At 33.7% G+C, this 26,995-nt stretch overlaps 1 non-coding gene across 1 annotated transcript; it reads right to left on the reverse strand.

The window, feature by feature from the left end:
* Positions 1-13,668: 13,668 nt before the first annotated feature.
* Positions 13,669-13,771, reverse strand: LOC143663825 (U6 spliceosomal RNA). Its single transcript, XR_013166204.1, has one exon. It is a non-coding gene; the product is annotated as a U6 spliceosomal RNA (small nuclear RNA).
* Positions 13,772-26,995: the final 13,224 nt, after the last annotated feature.

The raw sequence follows: 26,995 nt of genomic DNA on the forward strand, positions 1-26,995 counted from the left end.
ATGACAGTTGGCTAATTTGTAAGATAAAATGAATAAAGACTAAAATCTGTAAAATTTGTTAATTTGTCATTCATTTAATCAATATGTATTTATTGAATGTGTCAGGGGAAGTTCCTATCCAAATAGAGCTTTCACTCTAAAAGGTGAAAGGGCTAATGAATAAATAAAGTAAATACAGATGCTGTCAAAAGATGACGAGGACTATGGAGAAAAGAAAGCCAAATAAGGGAACTAGAAAAGGTTGCTGCAGAGGTAAAGGTTGCTGTTTTTTTTTCTAGGATGGTTGGTCAATGACACACTTTAAAAGTGATAATCCTAAAGGCATGAAGGTCATGCCATATGAATAGAAGGGAAGAGAGATACAAACAAGAGCAAAGACCCTGAGACAAAATCCTGCTGGTGATATTCAAGCAGTGTAGTGGTACCCATGGACTAGGCTAGACTGGGGTAAAGGAATGCGGTGGACATAGATAAGTTCAGAAAATAGGCTCAACCCATTTCATTTAGGCTCTTGTAACAACTTGAAATTTTCCCTCAAAGAGATGGTTCAGGTTAGGACATTTGAGCAGAGGAACAAAATGATCTGAACTACATGTTTGAAAGGTCCTTCTGTCTGCTGGGTGAAAAATAGACTACAGAGGGACAATATTAGAGAGAGAAAAACTATTTAGCAACTTTTTAATTAATGAGGTTTGTCATTAAGTGACTGGATATGGGAAGTGAGAAAGAGGTCAAAGATGACCCCCAGGTTCTTGGCCTGAAATGGGAAGAAGGGACTGGACAGCATTTGATATGAAAAACAAAGAAGATTTGGGGAATGAATTAGAAGTTCATATTTGTAAACATTATGCTTGAGGAACATGTTAGTCTTCAAAAGTAGATATCTAGTAAGTTGGAGAAGCAAATCTTTAGTTCTGGACACGGTCCAGACTGGAGGAGTAAATTCAGAAGACATCAGTATATAGAGGAAAACTGAGGTCATGAGATTGGATGAGGTCACTAGAAGAAGACAAGAAATCTGAGTAATGATTCCCAACATATAAAGCTTCTAGAAAAAAAATTTCATTGAGTTAAATCTTGTGATAAGCCAGTAAGATGAGAAGTAAAAACAGAATGGTGGAGTTGGCAGTGTGAAGGTGTTACTGTTCTTGACAAGAGATATTTTGGCATAGCAGTAGAGAAAACAACTCAAATGAACTAGGTTCAAGAGGGGATAGAAAGTGTAAGATTAAGTAACAGTGATTAATATGCTATTATTTAGGAGTTTTGCTGAAAGTAAAGTAGAAATATGTGCTAGAAAGCAAACAGTATCAAGGAAAGCTTTTGCCTTATATGGGATCAATCAAAGCATGTTTATATTCTTTGGAGAATGATACAGCCAATCTTTGAATAAATGAAGTGCAAGAAAGAGATGAGGCCAATTGTTGAGAAAGAAAAAGCAATGGGACTACTTTACAGAGTACAAGTTTGAACTTTGAAAGGAGCATGGCCTGTAAACAAATACGATGGTTCTAATAGTCACCAGGCCCAATACCTCTTTTCATATCAAGTGTTTGGTAACTTTTCCTTTATTATCCCAAAATTAAAATCTCTTTAGTATAACACTTTAACAATTAATTTTAAAAATATCAACAAAATGTCCAAAATGAGAAAAAAGCAGATAACCTATGATAAAATAATAATTGGTTAGTTTAATTTCTAGAGCTGGACTTTACCTGGTAACCTGATGAAATCGTTAAATGATTATGAAGTCATTAAATGATGACAAGGAGAATCCGTGTTAACATAACAGGTGCGAGGATGGACAGACAGAGTTGTATTATATTGTAGTCAAGTGCTCAGGATAAAATGAGCTTTGTTATTGCTAGTTACTTAGTTTTCAAAACTGGTGTACAGTTCTTGGTAAATTTATGAACAAACCAAAGTAAAATCTTCTCTCTATAATAGATTCTTAGTGAACTTCACTGTCAACTCAGAGTGCATTAAAATCAGGTAAACTTTTCTTTATATTCACCTCCAAAGCAGAATTATGCCCTAAAGACAAATAATTTTAAACAGGCCTCCAAAATAGTCAAAAGTCGTAAGGGATACAGATTATTCAAAACTTGTGAGGGATACAGGAAAACTTATTTTGAAGGCCGTGATTGTCCCACATTGCAGTCTGTTGATTACCTCTGGCCTCTGGCTTCTAAATACCAATATTTCCCTCCAATTACCTCACAAATGAGAACAGGTCTAGGCATTTGCAAAAGGCTGTCTTGGAAAAGATGTAATTGATTTTAAAAATCACTGATTGATAGTAGCAAGAGGAAAGGCAGAGAAAATAAATTTGGATGTATGTGGGTTGGTTAAGGTTAGAGTGGGAGTTGGTAGGAGTTAATTCTATTTTCTATGTGTGAGAATGAGCATGGGATTATTGGAGGTTGAGGAGGGGAAGCAGTGTTTAAGATAATGCTTATATTTGTCAGAAAAATAATGAATCAGAGAAGTCTAGTGGAATTGCTGTGAAGAACAATGGACTCAGATGATACTGGTGATCTCACCTTAAAATTGAGATAAGGTATCATGGCTCTGTAACTTTTTCCTTGCCAAACTAGCTTCATTAAGTGGATTTAAATAGTGTTGAGGTTTGCCAGGTAATCAGTAATAAGGTGTGGGGAGTCTGTAGATGATAGAAACAAGGTGGAGAATATAGTGGTTTAGTCATACATATAATTTAAAGTCGGAAATTTTAGGGTGGAGGCAGGAACAACAAATACCAAGCTGGTATCATAAGTGCAGGGTAAAGAACAACCACTTAATGAAAGAGCCACAGCATTCTCAAGGGAGAGCCTACTTTCAGTTCAAGCAAGATGAAAGAAAAGTTGACAAGATGAGGATATCGGATTTTTCTAGGTTCAGATGGTAGATTATGGTGGGGAAAATGGATAAATTTTAGGATTTGGGGTGTGTGTTAGTTCGGGTTAAGAAACACATGGCACACTCAGATTGCACAATGTGAGATTGGTCAGAGGGGAGTCTAACATAGGAACTACTTACAGATAACTGGGGAGGCTAAGGGGAAATTTGAAGGGAGAGTGAAGGCAGAGCACCATTGCTTCCTGTTTGCCTGAAGAAGCAAGAGGAGGGGGTAGTTAATGAAACTGACAGTGAGAATGAGTTGTGTGGAGAGGTCGCCTGATACAAACTACAAATTTTGGTCTAGAGAGAGTTAATTCACAGTGATTTCTCAGGGAGACAATCTGCGGAGTAAATATACCAAATTTGTTCGTTCTCAGATTTTCTGCCAGTGTTTCCTGTTGGCTGAATCCAAACAGAAGCTAGAGTAAAAAAGAAATGTTGATGCAGCCCACACATGCCAGCCTCTGGGACCCAGAACAAGATAGCGGAACTGGAGGGTGAATCTGAAGGGTTGGGAGATGAGGTCAGATTAAGGGTAGCATGGACTATAAATCCAGGGTATGAGAGATGCTCTGGGAGTCCTGGGATTTTGTGTGACCTGTAGGAACAGGGACAGAGGCATGACGAGGTTAGTCCTAATGCCTAATGGTCTACTGGGTAAGTTGGAGGGAAGACAGGAATGGCAGACTCTCCAAGAAGCAGAAGGAGGTCTGCAAATCACTCTTAAATTTGCAGTGTTCTATGTGATGCTTTACATTTACTCAGTTCCATAAATACATATTTTAAAATTTTCAAAATCAAAATTGCATTCTGTACTTAACAAAGAGCATCTTAATATTAAAAATAGAAAATCTTTATTTAGCACGTTTTATGAGCTGGGCTTTGTTCCATGCACAGTATGTGAGTTAATTAGTTGATACCTAGTCTTCTTTAGAAGTGAAAGGACAAAGAAATTGTTCAAGGTGAAGTTCTAGGACAATTCTAATTTTATTAAAACTATTACTTCATAGGAAAGTACATGTGAAAATTTCAGTTTATATATTTATTGAATTCTATGGATTTTTATTACCGACATATATACATTCTTTAACTCGGAAATGGTACTTGGCACTACATATCTATGATTAGTCCATTTTTAGTGACTTCTAGATCACATGCCATGCCTATTTGGTCCTTCTAGCATCATTTCTCCAGTGATAAAAATGCCAGGTCTTGGGCAGGCCACGGTGGCTTAGTAGGCAGAGTTCTCACCTGCCATGCCAGAGACCTGGGTTCCATTCCCGGTGCCTGCCCATGCAAAAAATAAATAAATAAATAAATAAATAAATAAATAAATACATAAATAAATAAATAAATAAATAACGGGTCTTGAGAGCCATTGCTCATCAGAGCACCTGATGGGTTTTTTTTCAATTGTGATTTGAATCAGCTTATAAGTATACGAAATGAATAATCAAAAGAACTCAATGGACTAAGATAATGTCTTTTGTTCCAGAAGCCTTTCTTATTAACATTTTGCCTTTTGATATTAACATCAGATTTTGTGTTGCCATCTCAGTTCCCATTTTTATGTAAATAATGGCTGACCTCTGGCACTCAATATGTTATTAAAAATGCACACTTGGAAGCACATGTATTTCCTAATTAGAAAGAATTAGAGGCTTTGTGAGAACAGAGAAGAGAACCATTCATGATGGCTGTTTTCCCACTTCTTGCTTAAAATTTAAAATGTTATCCTTTATCCAACTACATTCCATCCATTTCATAAAAATAATTTTTTTGAAAGAGAATCAAAGATGCTTGGCAAATAACTTGCTGAAATGTTACTCAGCAGACCTAAAATATAGATTCTGAGAGCTTAATAAATCTAATATAAATTTGAAATCTGACATTTTGCTACCAAAGTTTGTATGTAGGAGAACTTACACATTTTTTTTGTTGTTATTGTGCAAAAGGTTTACATTGTATAACCATCAATAATACATTAATGGGAATTAATTTACAGACTAGATTTCATAAGTACATTCTTTATGAGTTTCCATTTCCAATTGGTTTTGAATTGATTTCTGCTTTAAAGCAGATATAAAATAAATATAAAGCAAACCTCATTTTTATTCATTTTGAGCCCCTCACAGAAAAATTAAATTGTGTGGACTTTAAAACTGGAAATGTATTATTAATAACCAATATTCGAGTTTTTTTAAAAAAATAGATGCTTAAAGCGGATATTTAGATGTTCTATTTTCTCTTCTGATCAGAAATAAACAGAACAAATGTGAATAGGTAATTCAGTTCATTCTAACATTTGGGCGTATCACATGTACTTATATGGGCCCGATAGCTTTAATAATATAAATAACATATTTTTTATAAAAATGTAATATATTCTAAGGTTAAAAAAAAGAACACAGAGAAATATAAATTTCGAAGGAAAAGGTGCCACCAAACAACCACCCAAAGATCACTACTTTTAATCATTTGTTAACATAACTTTCCAGATTTCTTTCAATCCATGTGTCTGCATGTGTGCATGTCTGTGTGCATCCCTCCTCCATAAAAATGAGATCAAACTTACATACTGTTTTATAACCTGTTGGTTTTAAATTAAAATTATCTTCTGAATATTCCCTGGGGTAATAAAGGATTTTTATTGCCTTTATTAATATTTAATAGCCAAATGTCTTTCTATTTTACTACTATATCTTAATTTATTTAACCTAGCCCTACCCCATTGACATTTTAGATGATGTTGCTATTTGGATGCTGTAAATAATACTGTGGGAAACATTTTATACAACTTTGCACTTTTCCAATTATTTTTCCCTGCATATATTGTTAGAAGTGTGATTGCTAGGTCAAGGGGTGCACACATTTATAACTTTTATGCATACAGCCCTTCAGGTAAGTCAAGCAAATCCCCACACTGGTTCAGAAAGATATGAAGGTGCTTATTTCCTCATAGTCTCATCAATTAAAGTGGGTGCCAATTAAAATGCATCAACTATATCTCATTAATTAAAGCACCATTCAGGAGAAATGGTATCTTTTTTAAAATTTGCATGTTTTATTACAGATGATAGTAAGCATCTTTTCACATGCATAGTATAGCTTATAAGGATTTTAAAAGGATAAGTTTTATCTGCTATATATTTTCCCAGTTATTTTTTTCCTCAAAATTGCTTTCAGTAGCAGATGCTACTATTGTTTGAGTAGATTTTTAGATTTTTATGAATTGCTAGTTAAATTAATTTCTAGGTTTTAAAGTACAAAATAATATTTTCTCCATTACTTCCATAGACTGATCTTCAAAATTAGTACATTAGCTTATGTTAAAAATCTCCAAGATAGTTTTCCCTAAAACAAGGTGACCTTGGATTTTCAGACACTATTCTCTAACGCAAAGGAGAAATGCTTGTTTGCCTATATTATTATTGCATTAAAAATAACGTACTTTAGCTGCTCCATCATTCACTCCTCTTCTATCACTCCATATACCCTTCCTTTTCCCTTTCATTCCCAAGATCTCTTGGATATGAATACTGATTGGGTATAGGTAGCTTCTACCTATATATATTTCATAATTAAATCAATTTTTTTTGTTGTGGTAGAAAATTTTCTTGAAAAATATTGTGTTCATACCTTCTTAGACACCATTGAGACTTTGTTTCTAAGAATATTTTGTGATATCCTGGTAAAATTTCTTTCATAAGTAAAAGATAATTAAAACAACCATAATTATTGTATTTATACTCAAGATTTGAATGATGCAAATTGAAAAACAAATAAGGTATTTTCTATATAAAAGATATATGAATACTATGGTCTAAGCACAACCTTTCTGAATAATGGTTACTTTAAATTTCTTATTTAATATTTTAAAAATAAAATAATTCTTATTAAATGTAAATTTATAACGGACTGAATCAGGAACTGGGAGTTATGCAAAAATGGAAATCCTTGTTTTTATGTGAATAGATTCCTATAGAAGCAAACCTTCATCAAGGAAGAAAGAATGAAGTAAGAAAATCATATAGTTCTGACCAATCACAGTCATGCAATTTAGTTTGAATCCTTTAATTCTTATGACTTTTCTACCCTGGTTTCTTCATTATACAAATAAGAAAAACTCACAACCTTTTGATTTTACCAGGTACGATAAGGCATTTACATAAAGATTGTCAACCAATTGTGACTATAAAGCCATTTTAGACAGTCTAAGGCTAAAAAAAAAACTCATGTTCATCCTTTCTTTTCTATTATTATTATACAGAAGTTGTCAGTTTACAGAAAGATTAAGCAGAAAATACACAGTTCCCATATACTCACCCCTATTTCTTAACAGTTTGCATTCTTGTGTTATCTTTGCTACAATTGATGAGAGACATTCATGCTTTCTTAGTAAACTTGTGGCAAAGGTCCTCCTGGAAATGAAGGAGTAAGTCAAGTAAGAGGAAATTTCATGATGCGCGAAACAGAGAAATCAGCAGAGAAATAAAGGTAGATATTATGCTTTAATTCTAATCCAATCTTGTGGGGCCAGCCATTTGTTTCAATCCTGATTCAATATTGTAGGGTAGAAACTTTTGATTAAATTATCTCTGCAGAGATGTGGTGCCTTCAATTGTGGGTATGACCTTTCGGTTAGATGGAGGTGTGACTCCACCAGTTCAGGGGGGGGTTTGATTAGTTTACTGGAGTCCTTTAAAAAAGGAAACATTTTGGAGAAAGCTTGGAGCCAATGCAGGCTCTTGGAGAGCAGAACTGCCCGAACCTACAGAACCAAAACAAGACCCAGACATTTGGAAATGCAGAGCCCAGCAGAAATGGCCATATGCCTTCCATGAGATTCTAAGCAAGGTAGAATCCAGAGTCGTGTCTCAGAGGAGGAAAGTGAATGTCCACAGATGCTTAGAGAGGAATCCACTTGCATCACAAACACTAAGAATCCCATACCTCTCCCTTATATCCCTCTCTTATTGACATTTAACTTTGATATGTTGCCTTTGTTCGTATTTTTTGGAAGCATATTACAATGTTACTGGTAACTATAGACTCTAATTTGCATTGACTGTATTTTTTCTGTATACCATCCCATTTTCAAAACCTTGCAATGTTGACAGTCATTTGTACTCCCTCATGTAAAAGCATTCTTATATTGTACATTTAATCATAAACATTGATCGCTCAAATTTTCGCTAAATTATACAGTCCCAGTCTTCATCTTCTGCCCTACCTTCTTATTGTGCATGCCCCTAGCCTTCCTCTTTCAACCATACTCACACTCATCTTTGCTTGATGTACATACAATATAATGCTACCATCAGGTAGTATTGTGCTTTCCATTTCTTGAACTATACAATCAATCCTGTTGAGCACTTTGTACTCCTTCAACATCATATCTCTACCCTCTTTTTACTCCTGAACCCTGTATTCTAAACATTAACTGTCCAAGTTCACTCATTAATGTTAGTTCATAATAGTGAGACCACACAGTAATTATCCTTTTGTTTCCGAAAAATTTCACTCGACATAATGGCCTCAAGATTCATCCAAAATGTTGCATGCTTCATGACATTATTCTATCTTAACACTATAAGCCTATACCACAGTTTGATTATCCACTCAGTTTTTTTATCCATTTGTCCATTGATGGACATTTGGGCTGTTTCAATCTCTTGGCAACTGTGAATAATGCCACTATAAACATTGATGTGCAAATATCCGTTCGTGTCCCTGCCTTCAGTTCCTCCAAATTTATACCCAATAATGGGATTGCTGGGTCATATGGCGATTCTATACTTAGCTCCCTGAGGAATTGCCAAAATGCCTTCCAGAATGGTTACACCATTTTACATTCCTGCCAACAGTGAATAGTGCATCTCTTTCTCCATAACCTTCCAGAATGGTTGCACCATTTTACATTCCTGCCAACAGTGAATAGTGTATCTCTTTCTCCATATCCTCTCCAGCACTTGTCGTTTCCTGCTTTTTTTGATAATGGACATTCTGTGTGAGATACCTTATTTTGGTTTTTATTTACATTTTCCTAATAGCCAGTGACTTTGAGCATCTTTTCAAGCCATTTTTATTTCCTCCTCTGAAAAATGTCTGTCCATGTCTTTTGTCCATTTTTTAATTGGGTTGTTTGTCTTTTGGTCATTGAGCTGTAGGATAACTTTATATTTTCTGGATATTAAACCCTTATCTGATATATAGTTTGCAAATATTGCCTCTTATTGTATAGATTGCCTTTTTAACTTTCTGACAAAGTCCTTTGATGCACAGGTCTTCAATTCTGAAGAGATACCATTTAGCTATTCTTTCATTGCTCATGCTTTGTGTATAAGGTCTTGGAAAACATCTCCTACCACAAGATCTAGAAATATTTCCCTAAATTTTCATCTAAAAGTTTTATGGTCTTAGCTTTATTGTTTAGGTCTTTGATTGATTCTGAGTTAATTTTTTTATGAACTGTGAGAGATGGGTCCTCTTTTTATTCTTTTATGCATATCCAGTTCTCCAAACAATCATCCATAGATGAGAGGGTATATTTCTGAACACTCAATTCAATTACTTTGGTCAGTATATCTATCTTTATGCCAGTACCATACTGTTTTGACCACTGTAGCTTTGTAATATGCTTTAAAGTCAGGGAGTGTGAGTCCTTCAACTACATTTTTCTTGCTCAACATATTTTTAGCTTTTCAGGGCCCCCTACCTTTCCAAATAAATTTGGTTATTGGTTTTTCTATTTCTCCAAAGTAAGTTGTTGGTATAGTAATGGTATTGCACTGGATCTATAAATCAGTTGGGGTAGATTTGACATCTTAGCTATATTTAGTCTTCCAATCCATGATTCTTCCAATCCAAGGAAGTGGGATGTTCTACCACTTACTAAGGTGTCCTTTGATTTCTCTTAGAAATTTCTTGTAGTTTCCCGTATCTATGTCTTTTGTGGCCTTGATTAAATTTATTACTAAATATTTGATTTTGCTGCTATATTGTAAATGGAATTTTTTTCTTGACTTCTTCCTCAGATTGCTGATTACTAGTGCATAGAAACACTATGATTTTTTGGATTTGGTCATATTCCCTGCCACTTTGCTATATTCATTTATTAGTTCTAGTGACTATGCTATAGATTTTGGGAATTTTCGACCTACATCAAGTCATCTGCAAATAATAAAAGTTATACTTTTTTCTTTCCAATTGGGATGCCTCTCTTTTTTTTTTTTTTTTTACCTAGTTTCTCTAACTAGTACTTTCAGCACAATGTTGAATAGCAATGGTGACAGTGGGCATCGTTGTCTTGTTCCTGATCTTAGTAGAAAAGTTTTCAGCCTTTCTCCATTGAGTATGATGTCAGCTGTAGGTTTTTCATATGTGTCCTTTATCAAGTTGAAAACATGTCCTTCTATTCCTCCTTTTCAGAGTATTCTTATGAAGAAATATGTTAAATTTTGCCAAATGCCTTTTCTCTGTCAGTTGAGATTATCCTGTGTTTTTTTTCCCATTTGATTTCTTAAAGTGATGTATTACATTAATTGATCTTCTTATGCTGAAGCAACATCCCAAAGCTGAAATAAAACCCATCTGAACTTGTTCTGTAACTCTTTTAATGTGATGTTGCATTCAATGTGCCAGTATTTTGTATAATCACATAGCCATGCCTTCAGCACTACAATCTATATGAGGATATTAATTTTTCTTCTACAAAGAATCCCCTACCCCTTCCCCATATCCCCTGCTATTGATTAGCTTTGACATATTGTATTTATTACATTCAATGGAAGCATATTAAAAAGTTACTATTGATTATAGCTCTAGTTTGCATTGACTGTATTTTTCCAAGTATAAAATCATATTTTCAATGCCTGGCAATATTGACATTCATTTGTTCTCCCTAAACATTCTTATATTTTCATATTCAATCATCATTATTATCTACTCTAAGCATCACTAAGTTCTGCCATCCCACTCCTTACCTTTGTCTTTCCTTCTCGTGTCATATATGTCACCAGCCCTTCTCCCTCAGCCATTCTAATGAAGTACTCAGCTTCACTCAGTGTACTTACATATTGTGCTACTGTAAGACAGTATTTTGCTATCCATTTCTTAATTTTTACAATCAGTCCTGTTGAATATTCTGTACTCCTTTGGCATCAAATGTCCAATCCCTACACTCCTTCTATCTCCTGATAACCTGTGTTCTCAGTTTTAACTCTCCAAGTTCACTCATTAATATTAGCTCATATTAGTGAGAATATATAGTATTCGTTTTCTTGTTTCTGGCTAATTTCTTTCAGCATATGTCCTCAAGTTCCATCCATGTTGTTAAATGTTTCATGACTTTATTCTGTCTTGCAGCTTTCTAATATTCCATCATATGTATATACCACAGTTTGTTTAGCCACTTGTCCGTTGATGGACATTTGGACTGTTTTCCATCCTTTGGTAATCATGAAGAATGCTACTATAAACAATGGTATGCAAATGTCTGTTTGTGTCTCTGCCCTCAGTTTCTCCAATATATACCTAATAATGAGATTGCTGGATCATATGGCAATTCTATTCTTGGCTTCCTAAGGAACCATCAAACTGCCTTCCAGAATGGTTGTACCATTTTACATTACCACCGGTGAATAAGTGTGCCTTTTTTCTCCACATTCTCTTCAGCACTTATTGTTTCCTGTTTTTTTTTTTGGTAAAGTCCATTCTAGTAGGTGTGAAATGATATCTCATAGTGGTTTTGATTTGCATTTCCCTAATAGCCAGTGACTTTGAGCATCTTTTCAAATGTTTTTGAGCCATTTTTATTTGCTTTTCAGAAAAATGTCTAACCATGTCTTTTGCCCATTTTTTAATTGGGCTTTTGTCATTTGGTTGTTGAGCTATAGAATCTCTTTATATGTTCTAGAAATTAAAGTCTTATCTTATATGTGGTTTCCAAATATTATATACCGTTTCATAAGCTGCCATTTAAATTTTCTGACAAAGTCCTTTGATGCACACAAGTTCTTAGTTTTGAGGAGATCACATTTATGTATTTCTTTTTCCATTGCTCATGCTCTGGGCATAAGGTCTAAGAAAATCACTCCTTTCACAAGATGTAGAAGATATTTTCCTACATTTTCTTCTAAAAGTTTTATGGCCTTTGCTCTAATTTTTATGTCTTTGATCCATTTTGAGTTTATTTTTGTATAGGGTTCTTTCTTTTGGATGTGGATATCCAGTTTTCCAAACACTGTTTATCAAAGAGGCTATTTTGTCTCAGTTGAGTTGGCTTGACTGCTTTATCAAGGATGAATTATCTGTAGATGACAGCATCTATTTCTGAACACTCATTTCAATTCCATTGGTCCATATATCTATCTTATGCCAGTACCATGCTGTTTTAACCACTGTAGCTTTGGAATATGCTTTAAAGTCAGGAAATGTGAAACCCTCCACTTCATTTTTCTTTCTCAAGATTTTTTTAGCTATTTGTGGCACCCTGTCCTTCCAGACAAATTTGGTTATGGTTTTTCTATTTTTACAAAATAACTTGTTGGGATTTTAATTGTCATTGCATTGAATCTTTAAATCAGTGTGGGTAGAATTGATGTTCTAGCTATATTTAATTTTCTAATCCATGGATATGGTATGCTCTTCCATTTATTTAGGTCATCTTTGATTTCTTTTAACAATTTCTTGTAGTTTTCTGTGCCCAGAACCTTTGTGGTCTTTATTAAATTTATTCTTAAATATTTTATTCTTTTTGTTACTATTGTAAATTAAATTTTTGCTTTGATTTCCTCCTCAGATTGCTCATTACTAGTGCATAGAAACACTATGATTTGGGGGTGTTAATCTTGTACCTTACTCCTTTGCTGTATTCATTTATTAGTTTTAGTAACTTTCTATAGATTTTTTTGGAATTTGGCAGTAATATCAAGTCACCTGCAAACTGTGAAATTTTGCTTCTTCCTTTCCAATTTTATTTTATTTTTCTGGCCTAATTGCTCTGGCTAATACTTCCAACACAGTGTTGAATATAAATGATGACTATGGGATCCTTGTCCTATTCTTGACTTCAGAGGGAATGTTTTCTATCTTACCCCATTGAGTATGATGTTAGCTGAGGGTTTTTCATATATTCCCTTTATCATGGTGAGGAAGTTCCCTTCTATCCCTATCTTTTGAATTGTTTTCCTTAAGAAAGAGTGTTGAATTTTGCAAAATGTCTTTTCTGCATCTATCAAGATGATCACATGTTTTTTCTGTTTGATATATTGATGTGATGTGTAACATTAATTGATTTTCTTGTGTTGAATCAGCCTTACATACCTGGAGTAAATCCCACTTGGTCATAGTATGCAAATCTTTTAATGTGCTGATGGACTTGGTTTGTGAGTATTTTATTGAAGATTGTTGCATTTGTATTCATTAAAGAGATTGATCTGTTATTTTCTTTAATACCTTGGATTTTTTATTAGGGTGATGTTGGCTTCAGAGAATGAGTAAGGTAACTTTACCTCTTCAATTTTTTTGAAGAGTTTAAGCAGGGTTGGTACTAATTATTTCTTGAATGTTTGATAGAATTGATGTGTAAAGCCATCTTGTCCTACACTTTTCTTTCTGGGGAGCTTTCTAACTGTTTCAATCACTTCACTTGTGATTGGTGTTTTGAGGTCCTCTATTTCTTCTCAAGCCAATGTTGGCTGTTCATGCTTTTCTAGGAAGTTGCTCATTTCATCTACATTGTCTAGTTTATTAGCATATAGTTTTAAAAATATGGAATGCTTCACAAATTTTCATGTCATCCTGGCACAGGGGCCATTCTAATCGTCTCTGAATCGTTCTAATTTTAGTATATATGCTGCTGAAGTGTACACTTTTCTACCTATTTTGACTCTGATTTTTTTTTCTTTTCAAACTGGCTTAAAGTCAAGATACTCTTACTTGCTGTATTAAGACTTAACATAGGACAATTAAGAACAATTCTTTACAACACTGGGAAACACATCAATCAGGGAGTTGTGTTCAGAAAAAGAAACATAAGTCTTTAGATCCATTATATCTCTTGTTGAAAAATTAAAAGTAATTAATCTTATTTTCTTTCTAATTGCCCTTTTTAAAAACAGGATTAACATAAAAAGAGCAGTTTTATTTAATGAGATGATGTTAAAGTCACATTTTGCAAAAATCATTTTTAAGGCAAAATAGAGAAAATTGGTGTCATTTTTCTAAAAAAATAAGCAAACAAAAACAATAGTATTTTTATCTGTGGCGTGTAATAAAGCTTTGAGATGACAGTTGGAAATAGAGACATTAAGATTTCTTAATAATATTGCTGTGCTTGTGATTTTCTTCTTTTTCTGAACCATTAGAGATAAAAATACAAAGCTAGTGAACTTCATACAAATCAAAAATGAACTAAAAATACAAAGCTAGTGAACTTCATACAAATCAAAAATGAACTAAAAATGGGAGCCAATATACTTAAAAAAAATTAGGAGGTTGTTCAGATATGAAAGTCAGCTTAGATTTTGAATGTCACTATAGTACATAAAACATAGATGGAGTCAGAGTGTTAGACAAGACTAGTTCTTAAAGTCCTTTACAGGTTTATGATTTTATGGTCATTAAGCATAAACAGTTGAGTTTCTGCGACATTTGCATAAAATGAGTCACTGGCTTTTGTGATTATTGAACTTAAGATTTATAATTTAATAACTGCTTGTAAGTATCAATAAATAATAAATAAGATTTATTAATTGATGCCCCAAAATGTAGCAGTATAATGTATCAAAACATGGTATTAGATTTAACTATGTTAAATAGTACTTATAGAACAAAGTGTTTTCTATAATTTCTTATCATACTATTTCATATGTAGACTCTTAATCAGCAATATCAACCTAAATATAATTATTAATCACTTTCAATACCAACTTGATGATAGTTTCTCGGAAAGTTTGGAATTAGTTGCTCAAGTTACCCCAAAAGTAAAAAACTTGCAAAGTCTCCACTTACATAACACTTACAATTTGATATATTTAGGCAATTCATTAATACCATCTTTGATTTAAGCCAATGCTTCCATTTCATTCTTGTTTCTGGTTTCTGCCTGAATCCTATGATGGGCCAGGATAAAACCATCATTCCTTAAATATCTTTTATGCTTCTATTTCCATGTGTTGCTAAATGAAGACTCTGACTGAATTTTGTCTCTCCTTTATCCCTACTCCATCCTTGCCTAAAAAAAAAAAAAAATCTATTTTTCAAAGCCAAATAAAAAAGCTACATACTTAAAATCCCAAGATAGGGCCATTCGAAAATATTGAGTGCTTTCAATTGTGGTTCTAGCTTAAGGTTGGAACACTCACAAAGGTATTTACAAATAAGTAACTGAATTCAAAACAGAGCACAAATTAAGAAAAGAATTATCTGTGAAACAAAAGTAGGTTTAGATGAAAAAGCAAACATGAAGTAATACTGGTTGCTGCTCCTGAAAGCCTCAGCTGCTGACTGCACCAAACTGCTGTTGCAGCCCAAGAACCAACGCAACCACTCCTGGAAGCAAGGAAACAGGAAAGCAATGGGTTCATTGTGATGCAGAATGTGCTTCACAACTTGAGAAAGGACAATCCACAAAAAGAAAGACAAAATGATCAACAAAATAATGTCATTTCAGGAAATGATTAATGGAGAAATTATGATGGCTTTAAAATACATATGTGCAAAAGTCCCAGATAATGAAGTGAATTGCATCTATGAAAATAAGCAAACAAAAATAATAAAATAAGAAAACTATAACAAATACAGGTTTTATTTTGAAAATATAGCTTCTAATGAAGCATATTGAACACACTGAAGAACAATCAAGGATGCTATAACATCAATCAGAAGAATTATCCCTTTAAAGAAAAAGTTACCATAATTATATTACTTCACTTTTTAAAAAGTTAACAATTCAAAGATATGGAAAGAGATTGAGAAGATCTGGAATTCATTTAAAATGAAATCTGTTAGGGAAAAAATAGAGGTAATTGAGAAAAGGCAATGTTTGAAGAAATAACAGCTGTTACTTTCTCTGAATTAAAGAAAGAAAAGGATTCCTTAAACTGACTTTAGAAACATGCTTAATACTAGTGCTTCAAAGATATGTAAGCCAGATCCAATCGCCATCATGCATTTAGTTGAGGAGGCATGACGTTGGAAGGGAGACCTACATAGACTATAAATTTCAAAATTTGCCATCTAGTATCAACCTCCTTCTTCAGATTCTGCTCTCATTCTCACTGTACCTGAAATCTGTGCTCTAGGACTAGCCTGTTTTCCTTTGCTCATCCCATTATTATCCTCATAGTAACAAATTTATTTTTCATAGAATTCTCAATAACTGCCTGAAAGTAATCAATAAATAATAAACAAATGAATAAATAAATATCATACAGAAATAGTAAACATGGCAGTTAACCTGTTTACAGAAAAAAAAATAGTTTAGGAATGCAAAGCATATATAGGTTGAAGAGAAGACTTAGGACTTTCAAGAAATCTAGATTGGCTCATTTCACATTGTAAACTATGCATGAAGGTGTTATATTGAATTATAATGATACACATAGATTCAGTTTAATTGTGATTATGCAATTTTTCATGAAGGCCTGAAAATTACATATATTCAGATGTTCCAAAATATATAGATATTTTTGGGAAATTATGAAAATTAATGGGGTTGTTTGTATCCTAAGTGCTTCTATCCTTTTTTCTTCAATTATTTCCTGTAATTACTTTTAGGCAACATCATAACTTATTTAGATATCATTATACAAATATATAATGTAATATTGAAAGAATTTTTAGGGCTAGGACTAAACAATCTGGTGACGAATCTAGCTGTATAGGAATTGCACAGTCTTCTCTGGGGATAGAATTCAAATTTAGTAAAGGATCTACCCTCAGCACAAACTTCATTTGCAATCTACCATTGCAATAATGCACATATCTAATATGTGGCTTCTTGTTACAGAGATTATGTTAATTATTGAATAGTCATGTCAATATGAAATTATTCTATATGATTGCATTTTAAACTGTATTATAGAATCTTCTTTACATATGATCTAATATTTATATCAAATATAAGATAGTGAATGCCTCATGATGGTAAACCACTTAAACTATTCTTCAAAAAAATCAAGGCCTATCAAAGAATTCATGATATTTATATTTGATGCCTTTTATAGTCAATAATAGTAATGTTATACAATTCATCTTTTCATGAACATTCACTGAATAATTGAACAGGTTATTGGAACAATTTCTTTCAGAAGAAATATACTTAATTTGAGTATAAAATCTTTCATTTTTTGGTAATCTACAGTACAGATCTGACAGATATATAATATAGGATCATTTTGCTGCTAAAAGAAACAAGATTGTCTTTCACAAATACCTTCAAATTCTTGTATAGGTAAGAAAGGGATGGTGTAAACCAGATACATCATTTTTACTTTTTTAACTTTTAAGGTTTTCAGAGTGGGAAAGTGGATATAACATACTGTCTTAAGGTCATATTCAAATTCTCTCTCAATTTTAGATGTCTTCTTAAATTGTATTCTACAATATTATATTACCTTGCAATTGTCATGACATACTCTCTGAAGATTCAATACAAGTGTAAAAAACTGGAAGGCATTTTGAATACCTTTATTCTTTCATCCATTCTTTCACCATCATTAGACAAAATTCAACAGGCTTTTCTAAGAAAAACACTTCAAAACATAGGAATCAAAGGTAACTTCCTCAATATGATAAAGGACATATATGAAAAACTGATAACCAGCATCATATACAATGGAAAGAGGTAGAAAGCCTTCCCCCTAATATCAGGAATGAGACAAGGATGCCCACTGTCACCACTATTATTCAACATTGTGCTAGAAGTTCTAGCTAGAGCAATCAGGCAGGACAAAGAAATAAGACATCCAAATTGGAAAGGAAGAAGTAAAATTTTTCATTATTTGCAGATGACATGATACTATACATGGAAAATTCTGAGAAATCTACCACAAAGTTGCATGAGCTAGTAAACAAATTCAACAAGGTGGTGGGGTATAAAATTAGTGTGCAAAAATCAGTAAAGTTTCTATACATAAGCAATGACCTAACTGAGGAGTCAGTTAAGGAAAAGATTCTGTTCAAAATAGCAACTAAAAGAACAAGTATTTAGGAATGAACTTAACTAGGGACTTAAAAACTTATACATAGAAAACTACATAACTAAAATAAATCAAAGAAGATCTAAAAACTAAAATAAATCAAAGAAGATCTCAATAGGCAGAAAGACATACCCTACTCAGGGATAAGGTCAAATATAGTTAAAATGTTAATTCTACCCAAATTATTCTACAGACTCAACACAGTACCAATCAAATTTCCAACAACCTACTTTGAAAACTTGTAAAAGATAGTTACCAAATTCAGCTGGGAGAGAAAGAGTCCCTGAATAGCTGACAGCATACTAAAAAAATAAGAATGAAGTAGGAGTATTAATCGTTTCCGACTTTAAATCTTATCGTAAAGCCACAGTGGTCAAAACAGCATGGTACTGACACAAAGATAGACGTATTGACCAGTGGAATCTAATTGAGAGTGCAGAAATAGACCACTAAATCTATGGCCTACTTGTTTTTCACAAGGCACTCAAATCCACTGAATTGGGACAAAATAGTCTTTTCAATAATTGGACATGAGAGAACTGGATATCAATATCCAAAAGAATGAAAGACGACCCCTATCTTACACCCTACACAAAAGTTAACTAAAAGTGGATCAAACACAAAAATATAAAAACTAGCACCATAAACTTCTAGAAGAAAATGTAGGGAAACATCTTCAAGACCTAGCAATAGGCGATAGCTTCCTAAACTATACATCCAAAGCACAAGCAACAAAAGAAAAAGTAGATAAATGGGAACTCCTCAAAATGAAATGCTTCTGCATGTCAAAAGAATTTTTTAAATAAGTGAAGAGGTAGTCAACTCAATGTGAGAAAATATTTGAAATCACACATCAGACAAAGGTTTGATATCCTATTACATAAAGAAATAAAAAAACTCAACAATGAAAGAACAAGCAACCCAATTGCAAAATGGGCTAAAGATATGAATAGGCATTTTTCTGAAGAGTAAATACAGATGGCTCAAAAGCATATGAAGAGATGTTCATTTTCATTGGCTATAAGGGGAATGCAGATCAAGCCTACAATGAAATACCACCTCACACCTATAAGAATGGCTGCTATTAAACAAACAGGAAACTATAAATGTTGGAGAGGATGTGGAGGAATTAGGACACTTATGCACTGCTCATGGGAACATATTATGGACAGCTGCTATGGGAGACAGTTTGGTGGTTCTCTAAGAAACTAAATATCAACTTTCCTTATGACCTATAATAGCTCTACTGAAAAGCTGAAAGCAGTGACACAAACAGCCATATTTTCCAAAATGGTTCCCTCTTAAAGGGCTCCAATGAATAAGTGAAGACACATCTCCACAGAAACCTTCTGCTTTAGTTTGCTAGCTGCCAAAATGCAACACACCAGAGATGGATTGGCTTTTAATAAAAGGGGATTTATTTTCTTAGTTCTTCAGAGGAAAGACAGCTAACTTTCATCTGAGGCTCTTTCTTACTTGGGAAGGCTCAGGGTAATCTCTGCTCACCTTCTCTCCAGGCCTCTGGGTTCCAATAACTTTCCCCAGGGTGATTCATTTCTGCATCTCCAAAGGCCTGGGCTGAGCTGCGAGTGCTGAGATAAGGTATGCCGGGCTGCTTGGGCTGTGCTACATTGCGCTCTCTCATTTAAGCTCCAGCCAATTAAGTCAAATATCATTCATTGCAGCAGGCATGCTTCCTAGTTGAGTGCAGATGTAATCAGCAACAGATGAAGTTCACATACCATTGGCTCATGTCCACAGCAACAGAACTAGGTGCCTTCCCCTGGCCAAGTTGACAACTGACCACAGAGATTGCACTGAGCCTTCCCACATAAGAAAGAACCTCAGATGAAAGTTAACTGCTTTTCCTCTGAAGAACTAACAAAATAAATCCCCTTTTATTAAAAGCCAATCTGTCTCTGGTGTGTTGCATTCCAGCAGCTAGCAAAATAGGACAGTAGATGACTCCCAGGGATGAGTCAGGCCCTGGCACTGTGGGATCAATAATTTCATCCTGAAAAAACGGGGGGAGGGAAAGTAGTATAACTAATAAAATATCAGTGGCTGGCAGAGTTCTAATAGAGTTGAGAGGCTACCCTGGAGGTCACTCTTGCGCAAGCTTCGATTAGACATTGTTACCTATCAACTTGCCAAATCCCAACCAAAACCACTGCAGCCAATTCTGCAGAATGCCTATAGCAATAATATAATATTCTACAAAGGTTTCATGCACTAATGTAACTTTCCAGAAACCTACAACCTCCATATGGATTCCTGGACCAGATAAGTCTTGAAACCTAGGGGCCCAGGCTCTCCAGAACATCATAGAGTTCCATTTCCCTACCCCATTTTAGTGACAGACCCTTCCAACATGAAAAATATAGAATGACCATAGCCCAAATACCCCTAAAGAGTATGATAAAACGATCACAGGTGATGGTGGAATTATACAAAGAAGATAGGATTTAACAAAGGAGTATGATTGCTGGATCATTGTATTGATATTTCCTTTAGTCTCCAGTATCTTAGAGCAGCTAGGAGTACAACCTAAAATTGTGGAATTGTAACCCATTCAAACTCTGAGATCTGTTCTACAACTAATTGTTGTGCTGTGCTTTGAAATGTATTGTTTTTTAGTATATATGCTGTTTTTCACATAAAAGAAAAAAGTGACGATAAAAGGTATATATATTCCTTCTAGACTCCAATGTTCTGGAGCAGATAGAAGGAAAAATCTGAGAGGATGGTCTGGTAGCCCATGACAAACTCTGGGCTCTGTCTTGGAGCTACTTGTTGAAGAGTGCTTTGAAAACTGTTGCTTTTTTCTCTCTTTGCTTTGTATGTTACATTACACAATTTAAAAAGTTAAAAAAAAAAAAAGATGAATGAATGGAATACCTATCTCTGTTTTCAAGACCTAGTGCATATATCAAATTTGAAACAAATATGTGTAAATGTATGCATATATTGGAGTTTCAAAAGGGATCTCATAGAAATATAAGTAAAATAGTATAGTAGGAAGGTTTAATGTCAGAGAGGGCTTCACAACAGATGCATTTGCTAAAAGGGTCAGCAAATTGAAATCGAGGGCCAGGAGTAGATATTATATTTCTGCCAAAAGAATGAGTATGTAAGAAATGCAAAGGCAAGAAAAAGAATAGAAGTTTCAAAAATTGTAACTATTTAAAATATCTAGAAGTGCAAATGTGTATGTGATTTCAATGGTATTAGATGGTGCCCAGGACAGCATAGGCCTTATATGCCAGAGGTTTGAATTTTATTTTAGGGACATAATGGAAAATGCTGTAAGGTAGTCAAACAGCAAGATCTCTTGATTTATCTATTAGCAAGCTCAGTATGATGGTACTATTGAGCTATGATTTTTGAATCCTTGTAATATGTGAATCTTTCATATTAAAAAATATTGTGATAAGGTTGCTGTGCCTCAGAGTTGGGAATTCTTTTTCTGATGGATGGATTGAAGGCATGTTAATCTGAATGCATGGATCTATTCAGAGCAGTGCTTCTTTAACGCGCAAATGGATCACTTAGAGATCTTGAGAAAAGCAGATCATGATCCTTTAGGTATGTGGAAGTGCCAGAAACCCTGCATTTCTCACAGGCCACCAGTTGATACAGATGCTGCTGGTCTACATTTGGATAGTTAGGATGTGAAGAAGATTGCATGAGTTTGGGGAAGGAATATATTACTGAACCAAGGTAATGGCGGCGAGAATGGAACATAGGTGAATTATCTGAGATAATCTGTAGGGTATCTAACTGATCAGTTTGCCCAGGGACTGAGGAATTTCCCAAGACATGGAACTTCTAGTACTGTAAGATTCTAGGAAAGCACTTTGGTTTTTGGCCTCAGAAATTGTGCCTCTAAAAGTGTACCCTATTATTACTAATAGCTAAACTAACAGAAACAAATAGAGAAGCAGATTTTAGGAGAAATGATGACTTTTCTCTGGAATATATTTGTATGGACTGCTTATTGTACATACAAGTGAAAAGCCAAGTCAGTGGTTATAAACAGTGTTCCTCAATTTTGGAGGGTTTTTTTGGTATTTCTTATACTAGCAACACAGAAGAAATCACTTATAATAAACAGAAAAGCAGCTAAGGCTTGAAACCTATCGAATAGAATCCAGTGCTCAACCAATTTTATGCAAATTTAAGAATTTTTTAAGGTAATTTCTGCTGAAAACTTTTCAAAGTGATGGCTTAGAATTCAAACACATTAACATGTGAGGGAACTTTTGAGTGATTTTTAAAATTCAAATTGTTTAGAAGATTTTTTTTCAATTTGTATGCATTTTACTTTCTCACCTGTGTTATATAGCTTTAATGAGAATTTCAGGATAATCTTTCTAAATCCCTAGTATCTTTCTTATTTTTATCTCTCAAGACAAGTCCAAAGGAACAGCTAACAGTTTCTATATACATTGATATGTAAATTTGGTCATACATATTTTATAGAGACATGTAAATGACTCAGCTGTAGCAGATTCACCTGTTTATCCCTTGGATAGCTGTGTGTGCCCCTTTTAGCAGCACAACAATTGCACCTACTTAGCATAAGCAACATATTAAAATGCAGTGAAGAGGGGAATATCTTTGTGAGCAATTTTCTTATAGTATTAATAATTCTGATGGAAAAACAATGCAATAGAGATATGGGCCTTTTCACCAGTGACCTGTCTAGACATTTTCAGCTGTGTGAATTAATACAAAGGGCTTAATGGTTTCAGGAAGGTTAATGCCTGCTGAAAGAGTTCACATGACTAGAATGAAGTAGAATGAAAGATTTTTCTTTTACTTGGAATGAAAATCCATAGAAGACTATATAGAATTTAATTTTAGATCAGCCTTATGTTGCCTATATACATATATGTTAAAAAACAAAAGGTGCTAAAAAAATTAAAGTAAATATTTTATTTCTTTTAAGTTTTATTATAAAACCTTTTCAGTTTTAAATCACTGGATTATGATCAGAAAAAATCTTATAGAAACTAAAACAATAACTCATTTCTAAATATGACAAGCCTACTTTACTGCACTTACTGTTAATTAGTTTGCTTGCACCTTAAATTAGTCTTCTCAAAATTTGGTGATATCAAGATAAATACAATGACATGAGTGATCACAGATTTTGATATACATCCTTAAATAATGATACTGATAAAAAAAGTAATGTCTGTGCCTATTATATATTTAAAACTGATTCTAATCATTGAAATCAAGAGCTTTGTCAATCCATATTTGGTTATAAAATCAATTAGTAATATACTTTACTTTTAGCATGTATACAAAGAGAGGTGGGCACAGGAATCTTATAAGAAAGTTTCTATTCAGCAATCTGTTTCAATTTAATGAAAACTTATAATAGGTCTTTGGAACTTTGTTCTGATGACTATATCTGTCTGTACATTGAAAATTAGGGAATGTCCTACATTTTGGATGTCCTTGTTTGTCATCTTCCATGAGTGAGTCTCAATGGGCAGCTGCTTCTGTGAAACATGCTTACATCACAAAAATTATGAAAGACTTTGAAATGAATAATCAAATACTGGATGTTCTTTCAATGAAATTCTATATATTCTACCATTCAAGATTATCCGATACTATAGGTGTGTAAGCCTTTCACTGTGTTTGGTAAATTGTCTGTATATATAGAAATTAACTTGTGGAGGGCAATGCACATTTGTTCTAGTTCACAGAGATGCAAATTAATGATGTCTGGTGGAGATGCAATTGATTCTTTCCACCCAAACCCAGTCTGAGTGGAAGCAGCATCTTGTTTCCCTTTGAATATTGACTGGTTTTATATATGTTATGTTAGCAAATTTATTTCAGCATTTCTGGTTGTCTATGCATGTGTCTATCCTTTGGAATCCCTTGAATCAGTTTTGGTATTTTACTGACTCCCTTATCAATTGCTCAGTGAAATAAAATCTTTGACATATGATTATTTTGGATTTATATGTGAGTAATGATTTTAGTGTTTTAGAAAATTATTCCTTAACACTTTTGATGTAAAGATAGAACCTCTCATCCTTAGACAGATTGTGTCATACAAAATTTAGAACATGGAGATATGGATGAGATTATACTACACTGGTTGAAGTTTTTGAAGCATCAGTGTTTATTTTCAACTGAAGTGAGAATTTCATGTAAATGAAGGAGATTTTTCACTCTGAAAGCCACTGAATTCCTAAGTAAAATAATACTTAAAACAAGGTTTATGGGAACCTCAATTTAGCAAATTGAAATAATCTCATTTGTTCAGAGTACTCCTCAAATGCCATATCTATTATTTTTACAGTCATGTAATTATATTTCAATATTTGCTTTTTAATTATATGTCAGATTTGTCTTGCTTATGATGCCACATAATTATTCATTTATTCTGTGTGATGAATAACCCCCTCCAATTTCAAAATATGTTAACATGCCTTTTTATTTTACTTTGCAATTAACAAGCCTCATCATATGCATCATTTATGTAAACTAATGTATTTAGAAAATTTAATATATGATTCAGAAATCTTAGAATACTAAGATAGACTAGATGTAGAGCTTTGAATGCCATAAATTGGTTACAACTGGAATGCTGATAGAGTAATTCAGTAGAGGGAGAAATTGTGATTCAGAGGATAAATTAAATGCAAAATCCTAGGAAGAAGAGATAGGCTCCAGAGCTCAGGGGAAGGGTCACATTTAGAGAGGGGCATAAGTACCATATTCAATTGAATGGAAGGGAAAATATAAAATAAAAATTGGCAAATTTGGTAGTGGATTATGAGGTATTTCTAGAACAATTGCTTCTCATCACTCTATGACATATGAGGAAAGATCAGCAGCTGCAACTGAGGCAATATTATCACAGCATTAGACATGAGCAAAAATGATAATCCCAAACAAAAGGGACAATATAGGCAGATGGAAATACATATAAACTTATTCAGGAAATTAGGAGTTGTCTACTGTGGTAGAACAGCAAAAAACCAAAACAGAAGCAGAATGGAGGAGGGGATATGCCATTCCTTGATTAAGGATTTATTTGTAGGCAGTGAAGAATTGTTAAACTTTTTGATCAGTTGGGTGAAATCATAAGAACAATGTTTAAAGAAAATGTATTTCAGTGACTGAATGAAAGGTGGATGGGAATAGAAGAGATTAAAGATAAACACATTGGCTAAGAAGCTTTTGTAATAGTCCATGTTCCAGGTTATCAGGGACTCAATTTTCAATAGCAAAAGAAAGATAAAAAAAGGAAAATATAATCACAGAAAATAGAAGAAAATTTCTTCAAGCTTCAAAAAAGTGATAAATTCTCTGTAGAGTAGTTTATTCAAAGAAACACATGTGGTGGGGGTAAATTCTAAACCAAAGTATACTAAATAAACAGAGTTTCTATTTAAGTTTCTAAAACTTGATGGCTAGAGTACAATTTCACAATGCTACATAATTTATATCGTCTTATCACACTGTTTCCAATAACTATAAACAAATATTTAAATAAAGGGATTTATAGAAAAAACAGGTGTTACACTTTGTGCAAGCGTGATTTCATTCTGAATACATGCAAAAAATTAAACATACATAATGCAATGGTAAAATCTGCTGTTATGTGTTTGATACTTAACATATTTTCTAATGAAAGCTTTGCAATCATCGTCTCTCCATTTTAAGTATATGAAAAGTGTAACAGATTTTTTCAAAAATTAAACTAATGTAAAACAACTTAAAAACTTGTTCAAGACAACTGAATAGTGAGTGATTTTTTTTATTTTTTTTATTTTAACGAAGCTCACTTGGAGATTTCTGACATTCACGGTTAAAAAAAAAGTCCATCTAAGTAGGGACATGCTGTATAGGTGTATAACAAAGAAAAAAATTTTCTAATGTATCGCCATTTTGCTGGAGTTATTGTTTTCAGTGCACATGTGATATGCTTCCATACATGCCCCAATTCAGGTGTTCTGAAAACCAGTTCTTTGGAGAGAACTTGAAGTGTCTTCCCTTGCATATCTCTGAGGTCTCTCTCTCATATTGACCATATAACAGCATTGCGAGCATCCACAGCTGAGAGAAGAAGACACACGACAGCTAGCCTTACCCACCTTGCAGAAATTGGAAGACAATTCAAAAGAGATCCATAAGCGTATAATTAGTTAGTTGTGTTTATTTGAAAACCATGTTTCTAATTAGCTTGAACATTTAAAATTTAGGCCTCAATAAAACAGGTGATAGTCACATTCAGAGCTTCTTATAAAATATTTTTCTAAGACTTGTTGATCTTTTATTACATGTCAGGAAAAAATTTTGAAGATGAAAAAAATTAGACTGAGCTGTTTTTTCCTCTACAAACACATGTTTCTGTAAGGATTTAAAGTAAAATATACATATGGATAAAAGAATCTCAAAAAAGCCTGTAGATTTCTTTTATCCATCTCCCAACAATGATACAGAGCAAAGAGATGGTGCCGGCAAGTTCTCAGGTTATTGCTGAAAGTTTCCGAAAGAATGAACGTGTGGGGCTAAGCAGGGGGATGAGTGCATGGGAGGCACCTGTTCACTTTAGCTCCTGTCCTCACTCCTTGAGGGGGGCCTATGGGGACATTAACTCTTCTTTCTATGTTACATGTTTTTCCTTAGTTTGTTAAGTATGAGCTGGGCTTGTGCTCTTTCCTCTTTTGCAGAAATTTAAAGAACATGGATAAAGCAACTAGTTGCTTTGCCTTTGTGCATATGATCTGTTAGCTTTCTACTTCTGTCACTACTGTATAGCCCTTAATATATTTTACATTCACTTGAAAATCCTTTTCTTTTACTGACTTCAAAATCATCATTACATTTTACTGTAAGTTTTTAAAATGATA

The sequence above is a fragment of the Tamandua tetradactyla genome, chromosome 19, assembly GCF_023851605.1.
Source record: "Tamandua tetradactyla isolate mTamTet1 chromosome 19, mTamTet1.pri, whole genome shotgun sequence".
Classification (NCBI taxonomy): domain Eukaryota; kingdom Metazoa; phylum Chordata; class Mammalia; order Pilosa; family Myrmecophagidae; genus Tamandua; species Tamandua tetradactyla.